This window comes from Pelophylax lessonae, assembly GCF_965119305.1.
Source record: "Pelophylax lessonae genome assembly, chromosome: 4".
NCBI classification, from domain to species: Eukaryota; Metazoa; Chordata; class Amphibia; order Anura; family Ranidae; genus Pelophylax; species Pelophylax lessonae.
The window spans coordinates 672,053,441-672,064,430 of NC_138771.1; positions in this window are offsets into that span (position 1 = coordinate 672,053,441).

The following is a 10,990-nucleotide window of genomic DNA, read 5'->3' on the forward strand; positions in this document are numbered from 1 at the left end:
ATGTACCCAACTGTCATCATCTCTATCCACTGCCATCTCCTACTCTATTGTATCTAGTGTACCCAACTGTCATCACCTCCATCCACTCCCATCTCCTTCCCTGTTGTATCTAGTGTATCCAGCTGTCATCACCTCCCTCCACTGCCATCTCCTTCCCTATTGTATCTAGTGTACCCAACTGTCATCACCTCCATCCGCTGCCATCTCTATTCCATGTTGTATCTAATGTACCCAACTGTCATCATCTCTATCCACTGCCATCTCCTACTCTATTGTATCTAGTGTACCCAGCTGTCATCACCTCTGTTCACTGCCATCTCCCTTCCCTAATGTATCTAGTGTTCCTAACTGTCATGACCTCTATCCACTGCCTTCCCTTTCCCTATTATATCTAGTGTACCCAACTGTCATCACCTCCTTTCACTGCCATCTCCTTCCCAGATTTCTCTAGTATACCCAATTGTCATCTCCTCCATCCACCACCATCTCTTTACTTATTGTATCCAGTGTTCCTAACTGTCATTACCTCCATCCACTGCCATCTGCTTCCCTGTTGTGTCTGGAGTACCCAGCTGTCATCACCTCAATTTACTACCTTCTCCTTCCCTATAGTTTCTAGTGTACCCAACTGTCATCACCTCCATCTACTTCCCTGTTTTATCTAGTGTATTCAAATGTCATCACCTCCATCCACTGTCATCTCCTTCCCTATTGTATCTAGTGTACCCAACTGTCATCACTTCTGTCCACTGCCATCTCCTTCCCTATTGTATCTAGTGTACCCAACTGTCATCACCACCATCCACTGCCATCTCCTTCCCTGTTGTATCTAGTGTACCCAACTGTCATCACCTCCATCCACTGCCATCTCCTTCCCAATTGTATCCAGTTTGCCCAACTGTCATCACCTCCATCTACTTCCCTGTTTTATCTAGTGTATTCAAATGTCATCACCTCCATCCACTGCCATCTCCTTCCCTATTGCATCCAGTGTACCCATCTGTCATCACCTCCATCAACTGCCATCTTCTTCCCTATTGTATCTAGTGTACCCAACTGTCATCACTTCCTAATTCTCCTCAGCAAAAAATAATTTTAATCCCTCCAAGCATTATCCCCCCCCCTTCCATTTCTAGCACAACTACTCTTTCTTCCCAGGCTCCTCCTCCTGTCCTGTCAGAAGACACAACATTGCTGAGAAGGAGCCTACAGGAAACGTCACTTGGCGATCTGACACTACTGTCGCTATAAACACATTCAGCCAGCTGGGGGAGATACTGACTGCTGCAATGTCGATGATCACTGTGCTGGAGACCAAGTAAAACCCAGCAGCTGATGTGGACAAGTGCTCGGTGCTAGCAATCTTCGACATTGTAATAGGCGAATGATACACCCTAAGCTATCACAGTGCACCCAGTGCAGATGCCTCTCTCACCCAACTCCTTGTCCCGAGCCTGCCTACATGTCGCGACCAAACCACACAATCTGATGCATTTCACCCTGCCCATTGCGGCTATTCATAGGATCTAAGCCCTGATGTACAGGGCAAAATGCATCAGTGTGTGTGGTTTGGGGGAGATATTTAGGCTTAGGTCAGTCTAGGGGATGTATTTTTTAAAAAAAATGTATTACATGAAGAACTTTAAACAGGAGAGGGGTTTGGGCTTGGGATACTTAAAAACGATCAGCAACAGCAATGAGAGGACATTCTTCTCTTTAGATAATTGTGAATATTGAACAGTCTGAGGCCTCACAGACCATGAGGCATGTTTCTTTGGCATCTGGTTCCATTACACCACTGCACAGCTATAGGTAACCAGTGCAGTCTCCAGAACACTGCACTGTAATGTGGGAACATGTGGGCGCGGTCGACTCGCCCAGTGCACATGGGGCGTTTTTGTTCTCTCTCACACTTCTCCTTCCTCTGGACTCTCCAGTGTATGTGCTTGCTAATGCTCATAACCAGGTGGGGCCACGTTCATGTGACATCAACATTATGGTGGCACTCCAGGTTAGAGGGGAGCTGTACACACCTGTGTCTCTGTATCATAACCTGAAGCTGTCATACAGGTGTCATGCACCTGCTCAGGATGTAACATTTTAAAGGAGACACCACAGAGCAGCGTCTCATTCCACCAGACCAGCTTAACTCTTCCACCTTTCTCCCAGTTATAAAACGTGGTCCCACCAAGCACCAGCACAGTGTCAGGGCCTACCTTGGTTGGAGTCTGTAGCGCAGCTATGTATGCTCACCCTTGCAGATATCCACAGTCCAAGGTGACCAGGTAAGAAAGCCACCTGGGCTGTGAATCTGTGCACGGGGGCTTGGCAGGAAAGGTGCTCCAATTAGCAGTACCTGCAGGAATACAAATGGAAGGAAAGTCCAGGAATAATTGTAGTCAATGGATGCCACAAGTCCGGATAAGGATCAGGAGATAGGAGGAAGATAAGGTCACAGGAACAACACAGAGGGGAGGTAAGGACAGAAGCCGGAGTCAGTCTGGAAAACACGCTCAGGAGACAAGAACACAGGAACTAAGTCTGTCAACCAGGAACAATGAACTGACACTGCTCTCAGGGAGAGGCAGTGTTTTATACCTTGCTTAAACTAGCAATTAGCTTCAGGTGGACAATGAGAGACAGGAGCATACAGGGGTAAAGTCCAGCCCCCTAGTGCTGCAGGCAATGCCAGATAAACAAGACTGGATCCATATGAGCTGAATTGTGGCTCAGAGGCAGGATAACAGGACAGAACATCAAAGCACCCAGCTTCAAATCCCCTGTTAGGTACTTAACAGCGGCCACGCCTGGCTTTCTGTAAGGCAGGGCGATAACCGTGACAAGCAGACACCATGTGCATGTGTGATTAACTGTTTTCTCTCCCGTACCATGTGGCTAGGTCCCTAGGGTCTCCGCCATGTGGATGCCATCTCGATTGCTGGGAAACCCATGCTTCCTTCACTATGCATGAGACCCATCACCCCTGTGGTTACCACTGTCTGGCTGTCATATCATCATGCTCTTGTCCTTGTTGCCCCTAGTAACGGCATGTCCCCACTTCATCCTGTTTGTGTATATGCATCCCTTTCAGTACCTTCAGACTAGGCATGACAAATCTTTACTGGAAACTCTCAGCATAACAGTTTAAAAACAAAGTGCAGCATTTTCCCTAAACTAATCCCTAACTCAGGCTTATGGCTGCCCTAGCGTACCTATACAAACAAGAGTCCATGAACAGCAGAGACCACAGTGGCAGATCTCCAGAGCTGGTGTTCTTCAGGGAGACCTGCAGGTCCCAGAAATCCCCCTACATGTGGAAGGTTCCTAGGCTCTCTCTGGCAGTTGCAGTAGCTTTATGATGTGGAAGAGATTACATGCTGTGTCCCGTCTGTGTCTTCGCTCACATGCAGACTGTCTGCCTGGGCAGAGCCCTCTTCCCTTTTATTATCAGCACAGGGAGAGAGGCAGAGCTTATTAGAAAGTGCAGGGAACAGGTTAACTGTTTCCCTCTCAGGCAGCAGCTGTCCATAGCTCCCAACTTTCCTTTATTTGGAGGGACTGTCCCTTATTTGGAACAAAGTCCAGAGTCTGCCCCTCTTTCGTCCTCATGCGTCCCTCATTTTGGTCTGATCTATATAGTTGTGTATAAAATGCATCTTTTATATTTCAAAAAGTGTTTCTCAGTGCTAAACCTTTCATTCAATTTCTAAATTGCTGAATTCGTCGAAAGTCCTGCATCCAGATGCAGCTTGTCTCCAGGTCTCAGCTCTGCCACCACTGAGACCTCACATTGCAGCCACACAGTCCATGGGCTGCCTATCAGGCAACAGCTCCCTGAGGCTTGGAACCTTCCTTGCTGCAGAATGAACAATCTCTCCAGGGCTCCAGACTATTCATTACCTCTCAAGCCACCTTCTGGGCACACTTCCCCAGGGATTGGCAAGGGCCGCTAGGCCATGATATATAAATATTCGGGCTGGTTATATGCATCGCCCTCCCTATTCTCTGGAAGCTTCTTCCACAGACAGGAGAAGCAATCAAACTCCCATCCTGTAAACCTCTGAACAGGCCAGGGTAAGCAATCACTGCTGCCTTGATTACAGAATGAGCCAAAAACGAAATTTACTTAACATCCTACGCTACGAGGGTGCTACAGACATTACAATTAAAATGTTCAGGGGTTAGACTGAACGTAAACACTATGTGATTTGCAGGATGAAAGCAGAAGTGATGTAACATTTTTTTTTTTCTTCCGCTGTGTGATAAGACCTCACTTTCGTCTTTAGCTGTGTGCTCTGCTAGTAGTACGGAGTTATGTTGGAGCTTACTGAGCTTCAACTAGGGCAAATTGTTAGTGCCACTTAGCTGGTGCCTCTGTGACTGTCTGTGTCAATTTATTTGCCATGTTGCGAGGTACAGTATTGTCCCTCCTAGATAGGTGATAGGCAGGTAAAATATAGTTTGCTCTGTCTGCTTATCAGGGGAGTCTGATTAGTAGTTAGGCCTGCTCAGTGTGCTCAAAGTGCGGTTCATGTAGGCTTAGGGAGTGTCTCCACTGTATCCAATGAGGAGGTTCATTGGACAGTGGAGGAAACCTGGCCAATGACGCACAGGCTTTTGTACCTGTCACAGTGGGTTGGCACCGTGAGAGGTGCATCATGGGATAGGGTATAAAAGCCAAGAGCATATGAGGCAGGGGGTCTTTGAGCGGGAAGCCAAGTCTCAGAAGGAGGGTGATGGCTGTCTCCTCTTCTGAAGTTGTGGAAGGTGGTCACAGGCAGTCAGCCTGGTGAACCGGAAAGTGTGGCTTAACCCAGAGGTCCAGTGGATGCTGACAAGTGGAGTTTGGAGGCAACGGTGACTTTGGAAAAACAGTGTCTGTGAGTACAGAGGAACTTGCCCAGGGGTCTGCCAGGAAGAGGACCACTCCAGAAGCTAGGTTCAGCAGATGGTGTCAGCACACAGGCATTGAGAGTAAAGGGGGTGCCAGTTTCAGAACCCTGAAGAGAATATTTACACAGGAACATTTAAAGTATCTTAACTTAGTGGCAAGGTAAAGCAGCCGCCTTGCCACATTCTACAGTAAGCTGTCCTTCAGACTGTGAATAGTTAATAGTTGGAGTATCCCACTCATCCCTTCTCCTATCCAAGTGCTCAATAAAACCACAAAAACAACAACCCCTTGACTGATTATTGACTGAGCCAAGAACTTCCATTGCTGTCTATCTGCTGTCAGTTGCTAAGGGTAACCCAGGGGAATCCAGAAAGTGTAATTCCCCAGCAGTCCTCTAGGGGGCAGTGCTACAGTATCAAAGGTTATATACAGATTCTGGGAAAACATTGTCTGATTAGCATAAGCACGGTCGACATGCTCAACTGACCTGAAAGAGACAAAAAGACATTTTGCAGTATTGTGACCCGGATTTTTTGTCTCAAATTCTATAACCCACCATCCAAGACTTATATTTGTCAATTCCCAGGACAATTCAGGCCATGTCGGATGCCAAAGGCAGTCCAGCACCATATTAGGTGCCAATTTCATTCTTTTACCATACAATGATGTAGCACACCCCCTTAAGGGCCGCAGATGACCTGGGATTGACCACCCTGCACAGCCAGGCAAACTGAATTTTCACAGGCACTGCAGAGTCAGAGAACAGCCCATGACTTTGTTTTTTTGTTATTTATTGAGGGATAATAACTTTGATAGGAGTGGGAGGTTATGGGATGCCCACCTGACTTCACAACAAACCTAACATCCTATATACAGTCTCTATATACAGCTCCTCTTCTTCCTCCAGCACTCACTTGCCTGCAGAACCCAGCTGCATCACTGTGAAGATCTAACAGTAACTCAGTCAGATTGAAGGCAAAGGCCCATTACAGGCAGGAGCCCCTGGCCCCCTAGCTGTGTAGCAGGAAAAATTACAGTGTCCAGCTTGCATTACTCTTCCTGTGGCTACCGATCTCAGCACCACCTCTTTGGGCACTGCCAACCCCTCCAGGCTAACTTCTCCCACAGCAGTCCTCCAGACTAACACTCACCAGCCCATCCAGCTGACTCTCAGGAGATCTCACAGACATGCTGACCTGCTCCTGCTGTCCTCTCTCCTTGCTCCCGTGCCTCCAGCAAGGGCTTCCTTCATGTGTTATGGCCAGATTCTTCAAGCACGCGAGCTCCAGGCCTGAGGTTACCACCCCCAAGACTAGGGGGCACCCTCAAGGACCACCACCAGTCTCCGCTGCACTACATCTCTATATTCCACCCGACTGCCCCTCCTCCATGACCAATGCCTATTTATGAGGTGGCCTTCTCGCTGCTCCCTTTACTGGGTATTGGCTGAGGTCCTCATAAATATTCCAAACAGCCCCTCTTAACCTCCACCCACTATGTCTAGAACATTCTCCAATGTCCTAGAAAACAGGAGAAGGCACCAAAGAGGCTGCTAGAATGAGTCATCCTGCCCTGAGTCACTGAACCCTGACCCATATTTACAGCTCTGGCTTGGCCCTGATGCCAAAATAAATTTTCCTACACAAAAGTGTCAGAGTTTTACTCCCTCATGGGATGTGTAGTTCCACAACAGCTGGAGGGCCGTAGTTTGAGTATCCCTGCACTAGAGGGTTCTACAATGATGATGATGATGGCTGATGATATTAGTGATAGAAGGAAGAAGTGGCATCCTTTAAATAAACCATATTATAAGTAGGTAACCGACAGATCACTCTCTTACCCTATAAAAGGAGTTTGGCCATTTTCCTGCACATTGGAACACCTCTTCATCTTCTGATCCAATATTAGAGAATTGTCAACCAGAGATTTTTTTCTTAGCAATTTTCTTCCCTGCACAAACTAGCCCCAACACTTATATTAAATGAGGGTTACAGAAAACAAAATTGTAATAAAACATAATTAGTGATGGGCTGAACACCCCCCTGTTCGGTTCGCACCAGAACATCTCGAACAGGGGAAAAGTTCTAGAGAACATGCGAACTCCATTAAAGTCTATGGGACACGAACATGATAAATCAAAAGTCCTAATTTTAAAGGCTTAAATGCTAGCTATTGCCATATAAAGTGTATGGGGGTTCGGGTACTGCCCTGGGGGACATGTATCAATGCACAAATAATTTTTAAAAACAATTGTTTTTACAGGAGCAGTGATTTTAATGATGCTTAAAGTGAAACAATAAAAATGAAAAATTCCTTTAAATATCGTAACTGGGGGGAGGGGGTCCCCTTAATGTGCCTGTAAAGTGGCACATCTGTACGATGTATGGAGCCTGCTGCAGCAATACTGACATTTCTAAAGGAAAAAAATGTCATTCAAACTTGCTTGCGGCAATACAGATAAAAAAACATTTAAAAAATGGCGTGCCCCCCCCCCCCCTCCCCTCAGTCAATACCAAGCCCTTCAGGTCTGGCACACAAAAATTAAAAAAAAAAAAAAAAAAGGTGTGGGGTCCCCCCTAATATCCATACCAGATCCTTATCAGATCAAGCAGCCTGGCTGGCCAGGATTGGGGGGGGGTGGTGGTGGGGGAAATGAGCGAGCGCCCCCCCCCCCCCCCTCCTGAACCATACCAGGCCACTTGCCCTCAACATGGGGAGAGTGCTTTGGGGGGACAAGGACCTCTTCTGGACAACCCTGGGCTGTGGTTGTCAGAGTCTGCGGGTGGGGGGCTTATTGGAATCTGGAAGCCCCCTTTAACCAGGGGGCCCCCAGATCCCTGCCCTCCCCCTATGTGAATTGATATACGGTGCATCGTACCCCTACCCATTCACCATTCACAGGCTGCTTGCTTGGGTAAAGGGTCTTGTATGGATTTCGGGGGGATCCCACGCCATTTTTTTTTTTTCAATTTTGGCGTGGAGTTCCTCTTAAAATCTGTACCAAACCCAAAGGGCCTGGAATGGGTTTTGGGGGGGACCCCACATCGTTTTTTATTTTTCTGTCATAGGGTTCCCCTTAACCACCTAAATACAGGGCACTTTCATCCCCTTCCTGCCTAGACCAACTCTCAGCTTTCAGTGCTCATTGGCGTCTATGGGAAATCTCGGCGAGCTTGGCATGGCACTGCTCACAAACTATAAGTGACAGGGACACAAAACTTGGGGAATACTGAGAGAAGACCCAGAACTACAACATACTGTATCTATACATTATAAAAGTGGGGCATGCCTGTACACTACACAGACTGCTCTAAACTAACTCAACTCACTATCAACTAACTACCTGCCTAACCTCTATTATCACACACTATACATGGCTGCAGTGTAACCAGCAGCCTTATATAGTGTAGGGCGTTGGCCTTTGGCCATTCATGGCTCTGACAGGACACTGTGCTGTGATTGGCCAAAGCATACAGGTCATGTGCATTCTTTGGCCAATCATCAGTAATTTATTCACTGCACCAGCGCAGTGCATCATGGGGCGCTCATTGGCGGTCAAACTTCCTGCCGAGCGCCCCATTCGTTCATGTGTTCAGCAAACACACGAACAGCTGATGTTCGAGTCGAACGTACATCAAGCCCATCCCTAAACATAATACATAATGATTTTTATTGTGTCAGAAGCCCTGCCAGTAATAATGTAGATGTTACAAGTAACACTAGGAAGGCCAGAGAAAGGGTTTCTCAGACCCAGCAGCCCCATGGAGGAGTCTATGTTGGAGAACTTTGAACATGACTTTAGTGAGGCTTTAGGCCTCGTGGTCATGGTCTTGTTCCCCTCAGCTCATCCAACCTTGTAGAGATTTAAGCCCCGTACACACGTAGCGATTGTCGGCCGTAAATATTCGGCCGCCGAACGATCGGCCGATTGTCGGCTTGTTAGTATGATGCTTCCGACAACCGACAGCGACTTTTCGGCCGAACAGAATCGGGTGTGCAGGCTATAACATTTTTGTTGGCCGTCACCAGAACGGCCGATTGTTCGCCAGTCAGTACAGAATTCGGCCGACAAACAGCAGATGAGCAAGACTGGGCATGCTCAGAGAAGAAAAAACACACGGAAAGTTAACCATCACATGACATCACTTCTGCAGTCGGCTGTTGTTGGCCGACAAAATTCGTGTGCAGTCTTTAGCACTTTTCAACCGACAGGACAGCACCGGACAAAAGACGGCCGATCGTTCGGCCGACATTCGCTACGTGTGTACGGGGCTTAAAAAGAATGTGTGGATGTGTGAAAGATATAGTGTACTATGTAGAAACAAGTAGGAGGGACTGTGGAGACTCAGGGTTATCTTACTCCTAGTGAGCTTGTTATGGTTAAATATTGAGAGCATCCTCTAGAACAGGGATCTTCAAACTACGGCCCTCCAGCTGTTGCAGAACTACAAATCCCATGAGGCATTGTAAAACTCTGACATTCACAGACATGACCAGGCATGATGGGAATTGTAGTTCCTGAACAACTGGAGGGCCATGGTTTGAAGACACCTGCGCTAGAAATTCGAAAGTCATGGAGGTCTACAGGGATACATCAGTGGGTGTGGCTGGTATTAATGAAGGGCATGTCATATGCTAATCAACTGTTTTGCATAAATGATCAAAGTGGTTAATATATCCTGAAAAGTAAACAAGATTAGAAAATTCCTTTCTGCTGTTAAGGTGCCTCGTAATTACATAAAATAAACTTGGATTGGGGTTGGCCTACAGATGGAAGAGTCTGCAATCAATCAGGGTTCCCATGTACGTCTTTGCTGCTGAGGCAGGGTGTGAGGAGGCTATGGTAAGAGTGGGAGTCTGAACTGCTGGGGACCAAAGTTAGACCTGATGTTTGACCTGAGGAACAGTAGAAGACTGTCCATTAAATATAACTCCCCACTAATACCACTTCAAGACACCAAATTTTTTGCACCAGGGGAAGGTAAGGAATATGGAAAATGGCTGGGAGAAGGGGATGTAAGGTTAAAGGATATTATGAAACAGGGAAAAATAATCACGTTTGAGGATTTAAAAAAGAGGAGGAACTGGAATCTCACTGAATGGAGGTACGGCCAGTTGAAGCACTTCGTCAATTCTCTCCCTCAACCGATTAGGGAGACAAATGAACTATTACCATTTGAACAGATTTGTATATCTGAGAAAACACGAAATAATATCTCAAATGTATACAAAATTCTGGGCAAAGGGGATGGTCTGGCACTACCTCCATTCGTGGATAAATGGGAAAAAGAACTGGGGGGCCACAGTCAAGGTTTTCAATGGGAAAAAAGTCTGAAATTGGTTCATAGCTCTGCAATAGATACGAGTATGGCAGAAACTAACTTTAAATTGATATCCCGGTGGTACAATACCCCAGATAAAATGGGAAATTACCACAGGGAGAACTCAAAAAACTGCTGGAGGGGATGCCAAGCTTTGGGCACAATAACGCACATTTGGTGGGAATGCCCAAAAATTGGCAAATTCTGGCAAGAAGTCTTAGCCGCTATTAAAGAAATTACCAACATAGATATTGATAAAGATCCTTGGGTCTGCTTATTCCATGGGACCAAAATGGCGATAAAACAATACAAAAAATCCTTGATTCCACATTTGTTGAATGCAGCAAAAAGCTTAATCCCCCTAAAGTGGAATGAGAAGGAACCTCCATCATTTAAGGAGTGGCTCCTACGAGTGGAGAAAACGAGAAAGTTGGAATCTTTAAGAGTATGGGGAGAAGATCAATATGAGAGCAGGATTGAGATATGGGAAACATGGCAAAAATATAAAGAAAGAAGGGACTGTTTCTAGTTAAAAGATAGGGTGGGCGCAGATAAGGGGAAAATAGGGGGGAGGGGGAATGGGGGGCCACTGTGGGATAAATTGTTTTGTCACGATGAATATGAAAAGACGTGTATTACTTTTTACCTTTGTAACTGAAAATCTTTAATAAAGAAATAAAAAAAAAAAAAAAGAAGACTGTCCATTGAGTTGGTCCAACCTAAATATCCAATCCAGCAGGAAGCCATGGTTAGAGTCATTTTGCTGGGCTAGGAG